The following is a 5,295-nucleotide window of genomic DNA, read 5'->3' on the forward strand; positions in this document are numbered from 1 at the left end:
GCCGGGGGGACGCCATTAGGGTTAAGGTTGGGGTTGGAGTTGGGGTTCAGGTTAGGTTAGGGTTAGGGTTAGGCCGCCCCCTGCTGGTGGAAAAGGGGTACTGCAGGCGGCCGGGGGGAGCTCATGCCCGGTGCCGCCCGAGGGCGCCCCTCTGCCGCCACCTGCTGGTGGAAAACGAGTACTGCAGGCGGCCGAGGGGAGCTCATGCCCGGTGACGCCCGAAGGCACACCTCTGCCGCCACCTGCTGGTGGAAAAGGGGTACTGCAGGCGGCCGAGGGGAGCTCATGCCTGGTGACGCCCGAGGGCGCCCCTCTGCCGCCACCTGCTGGTGGAAAAGGGGTACTGCAGGCGGCCGAGGGGAGCTCATGCCCGGTGACGCCCGAGGGCGCCCCTCTGCCGCCACCTGCTGGTGGAAAACGAGTACTGCAGATGGCCGAATGGGGCTCATGCCCGGTGCCGCCCGAGGGCGCCCCTCTGCCGCCACCTGCTGGTGGAAAAGGGGTACTGCAGGCGGCCGGGGGGAGCTCATGCCCGGTGCCGCCCGAGGGCGCCCCTCTGCCGCCACCTGCTGGTGGAAAACGAGTACTGCAGGCGGCCGAGGGGAGCTCATGCCCGGTGACGCCCGAAAGCACACCTCTGCCGCCACCTGCTGGTGGAAATCGAGTACTGCAGGCGGCCGAGGGGAGCTCATGCCCGGTGACGCCCGAGGGCGCCCCTCTGCCGCCACCTGCTGGTGGAAAACGAGTACTGCAGGCGGCCGAGGGGAGCTCATGCCCGGTGACGCCCGAGGGCGCCCCTCTGCCGCCACCTGCTGGTGGAAAAGGATTACTGCAGGCGGCCGAGGGGAGCTCATGCCCGGTGCCGCCCGAGGGCGCCCCTCTGCCGCCACCTGCTGGTGGAAAACGAGTACTGCAGGCGGCCGAGGGGAGCTCATGCCCGGTGACGCCCGAGGGCGCCCCTCTGCCGCCACCTTCTTGTGGAAAAGGGGTACTGCAGGCGGCTGAGGGGAGCTCATGCCCGGTGACGCCCGAGGGCGCCCCTCTGCCGCCAGCTGCTGGTGGAAAAGGGGTACTGCAGGCGGCCGAGGGGAGCTCATGCCCGGTGCCGCCCGAGGGCGCCCCTCTGCCGCCACCTGCTGGTGGAAAAGGGGTACTGCAGGCGGCCGAGGGGAGCTCATGCCCGGTGACGCCCGAGGGCGCCCCTCTGCCGCCACCTGCTGGTGGAAAAGGGGTACTGCAGGCGGCCGAGGGGAGCTCATGCCTGGTGACGCCCGAGGGCGCCCCTCTGCCGCCACCTTCTGGTGGAAAAGGGGTACTGCAGGCGGCCGAGGGGAGCTCATGCCCGGTGACGCCCGAGGGCGCCCCTCTGCCGCCAGCTGCTGGTGGAAAAGGGGTACTGCAGGCGGCCGAGGGGAGCTCATGCCCGGTGACGCCCGAGGGCGCCCCTCTGCCGTCAGCTGCCGGTGGAAAAGGGGTCCTGCAGGCGGCCGAGGGGAGCTCATGCCCGGTGACGCCCGAGGGCGCCCCTCTGCCGCCACCTGCTGGTGGAAAAGGGGTACTGCAGGCGGCCGAGGGGAGCTCATGCCCGGTGCCGCCCGAGGGCGCCCCTCTGCCGCCACCTGCTGGTGGAAAAGGGGTACTGCAGGCGGCCGAGGGGAGCTCATGCCCGGTGACGCCCGAGGGCGCCCCTCTGCCGCCACCTGCTGGTGGAAAAGGGGTACTGCAGGCGGCCGAGGGGAGCTCATGCCCGGTGCTGACATGTCCCCCCCGCACCCCCCCAGGCATCCTGGCTTTGCAGCTGCCCCCGGGGGGGCTCGACGCCGAGTTCTACAGGTGAGAACCAGTCCCCTCCGCCCCCTAAATGCGCCCCCAGCCCCCCCCCCAATTTATTCCCCCCCCCCAGCGCCTGCCTCCACCTGGCCGAGATGCAGCGTCGGGTGCGGGAGGCGCTGGCGGAGCGCGAGCGGCTGCTGCGGGCACGGGTAGGACGGGGGGTGGGGCACCAAGGGGGGGGGGTCCATGGGGCTTGGGGGGACCCCAAGGGGGGGGGGAACCAAAATGAGGGGGGAACCAAGTGTCCGGGGTGCGGGTTCCGGGGGGACACACTTGCCAGGCGCACCGGGGGGGGGAACCAAAGTGAGGGGGGAACCAAGTGTGCGGGGTTCGGGTTCCGGGGGGACACATTTGCGGGGCGCACCGGGGGGGGAACCAAAAGGAGGGGGGAACCAAGTGTGCGGGGTTCGTGTTCCGGGGGGACAAATTTGCGGGGCGCACCAGGGGGAACCAAAAGGAGGGGGGAACCAAGTGTGCGGGGTGCGTGTTCTGGGGGGACACTTTTGCGGGGCGGACCGGGGGGAACTAAAATGAGGGGGGAACCAAGTGTGCGGGGTGCGGTTGCCGGGGGGACGCCATTAGGGTTAAGGTTGGGGTTGGAGTTGGGGTTCAGGTTAGGTTAGGGTTAGGGTTAGGCCGCCCCCTGCTGGTGGAAAAGGGGTACTGCAGGCGGCCGGGGGGAGCTCATGCCCGGTGCCGCCCGAGGGCGCCCCTCTGCCGCCACCTGCTGGTGGAAAACGAGTACTGCAGGCGGCCGAGGGGAGCTCATGCCCGGTGACGCCCGAGGGCGCCCCTCTGCCGCCACCTGCTGGTGGAAAAGGATTACTGCAGGCGGCCGAGGGGAGCTCATGCCCGGTGCCGCCCGAGGGCGCCCCTCTGCCGCCACCTGCTGGTGGAAAACGAGTACTGCAGGCGGCCGAGGGGAGCTCATGCCCGGTGACGCCCGAAGGCACACCTCTGCCGCCACCTGCTGGTGGAAAAGGGGTACTGCAGGCGGCCGAGGGGAGCTCATGCCCGGTGACGCCCGAGGGCGCCCCTCTGCCGCCACCTTCTGGTGGAAAAGGGGTACTGCAGGCGGCCGAGGGGAGCTCATGCCCGGTGACGCCCGAGGGCGCCCCTCTGCCGCCACTTGCTGGTGGAAAAGGGGTACTGCAGGCGGCCGAGGGGAGCTCATGCCCGGTGACGCCCGAGGGCGCCCCTCTGCCGCCACCTGCTGGTGGAAAAGGGGTACTGCAGGCGGCCGAGGGGAGCTCATGCCCGGTGACGCCCGAGGGCGCCCCTCTGCCGCCACCTGCTGGTGGAAAAGGGGTACTGCAGGCGGCCGAGGGGAGCTCATGCCCGGTGACGCCCGAGGGCGCCCCTCTGCCGCCACCTGCTGGTGGAAAAGGGGTACTGCAGGCGGCCGAGGGGAGCTCATGCCCGGTGCTGACATGTCCCCCCCACACCCCCCCAGGCATCCTGGCCCTGCAGCTGCCCCCGGGGGGGCTCGACGCCGAGTTCTACAGGTGAGAACCAGTCCCCTCCGCCCCCTAAATGCGCCCCCAGCCCCCCCCCAATTTATTCCCCCCCCCCAGCGCCTGCCTCCACCTGGCCGAGATGCAGCGTCGGGTGCGGGAGGCGCTGGCGGAGCGCGAGCGGCTGCTGCAGGCACGGGTAGGACGGGGGGTGGGGCACCAAGGGGGGGGGGTCCATGGGGCTTGGCTGGACCCCAAGGGGGGGGGGAACCAAAATGAGGGAGGAACCAAGTGTGCGGGGTGCGGGTTCCGGGGGGACACACTTGCCAGGCGCACCGGGGGGGGGGAACCAAAGTGAGGGGGGAACCAAGTGTGTGGGGTTCGGGTTCCGGGGGGACACATTTGCGGGGCGCACCGGGGGGGGGTACCAAAATGAGGGGGGAACCAAGTGTGCGGGGTGCGGGTTCCGGGGGGACACACTTGCCAGGCGCACCAGGGGGAACCAAAAGGAGGGGGGAACCAAGTGTGCGGGGTGCGGGTTCTGGGGGGACAAATTTGCGGGGCGCACCAGGGGGAACGAAAATGAGGGGGGAACCAATTGTGCGGGGTGCGGTTGCCGGGGGGAAGCCATTAGGGTTAAGGTTGGGGTTGGAGTTGGGGTTCGGGTTAGGTTAGGGTTAGGGTTAGGCCGCCCCCTGCTGGTGGAAAAAGGGGTACTGCAGGCGGCCGAGGGGAGCTCATGCCCGGTGACGCCCGAGGGCGCCCCTCTGCCGCCACCTGCTGGTGGAAAACGAGTACTGCAGGCGGCCGAGGGGAGCTCATGCCCGGTGACGCCCGAAGGCGCCTCTCTGCCGCCACCTGCTGGTGGAAATCGAGTACTGCAGGCGGCCGAGGGGAGCTCATGCCCGGTGCCGCCCGAGGGCTCCCCTCTGCCGCCACCTGCTGGTGGAAAACGGGTACTGCAGGCGGCCGAGGGGAGCTCATGCCCGGTGCCGCCCGAGGGCGCCCCTCTGCCGCCACCTGCTGGTGGAAAAGGGGTACTGCAGGCGGCCGAGGGGAGCTCATGCCCGGTGACGCGCGAGGGCGCCCCTCTGCCGCCACCTGCTGGTGGAAAAGGGGTACTGCAGGCGGCCGAGGGGAGCTCATGCCCGGTGACGCCCGAGGGCGCCCCTCTGCCGCCACCTGCTGGTGGAAAAGGGGTACTGCAGGCGGCCGAGGGGAGCTCATGCCCGGTGACGCCCGAGGGCGCCCCTCTGCCGCCACCTGCTGGTGGAAAAGGGGTACTGCAGGCGGCCGAGGGGAGCTCATGCCCGGTGACGCCCGAGGGCGCCCCTCTGCCGCCACCTGCTGGTGGAAAAGGGGTACTGCAGGCGGCCGAGGGGAGCTCATGCCCGGTGACGCCCGAGGGCGCCCCTCTGCCGCCACCTGCTGGTGGAAAAGGGGTACTGCAGGCGGCCGAGGGGAGCTCATGCCCGGTGATGCCCGAGGGCGCCCCTCTGCCGCCACCTTCTGGTGGAAAAGGGGTACTGCAGGCGGCCGAGGGGAGCTCATGCCCGGTGACGCCCGAGGGCGCCCCTCTGCCGCCACCTGCTGGTGGAAAAGGGGTACTGCAGGCGGCCGAGGGGAGCTCATGCCCGGTGACGCCCGAGGGCGCCCCTCTGCCGCCACCTGCTGGTGGAAAAGGGGTACTGCAGGCGGCCGAGGGGAGCTCATGCCCGGTGCCGCCCGAGGGCGCCCCTCTGCCGCCACCTGCTGGTGGAAAACGAGTACTGCAGGCGGCCAGGGGCCGTGCACGCGCGTTGCTTATTACGTCTTTTTTTTTTTTTGATGTGTAATTTCCTACGCTCCTAGATTTTTCTTCATATGTAAATGAAAGGTTCGTGCTAATTCCCGTTGAAAATATTTCTTTTACTTTCTTGGTTGTATTGTCCTTTCTATGTTCAAAGCTGAGGCAAAAATAGGGTAAATTTTGCTTCTAGAAACACCGCAGTTCTTTTGTCTGCACTCC

The sequence above is a fragment of the Anas acuta genome, chromosome 26, assembly GCF_963932015.1.
Source record: "Anas acuta chromosome 26, bAnaAcu1.1, whole genome shotgun sequence".
In the NCBI taxonomy this organism is placed as follows: Eukaryota; Metazoa; Chordata; class Aves; order Anseriformes; family Anatidae; genus Anas; species Anas acuta.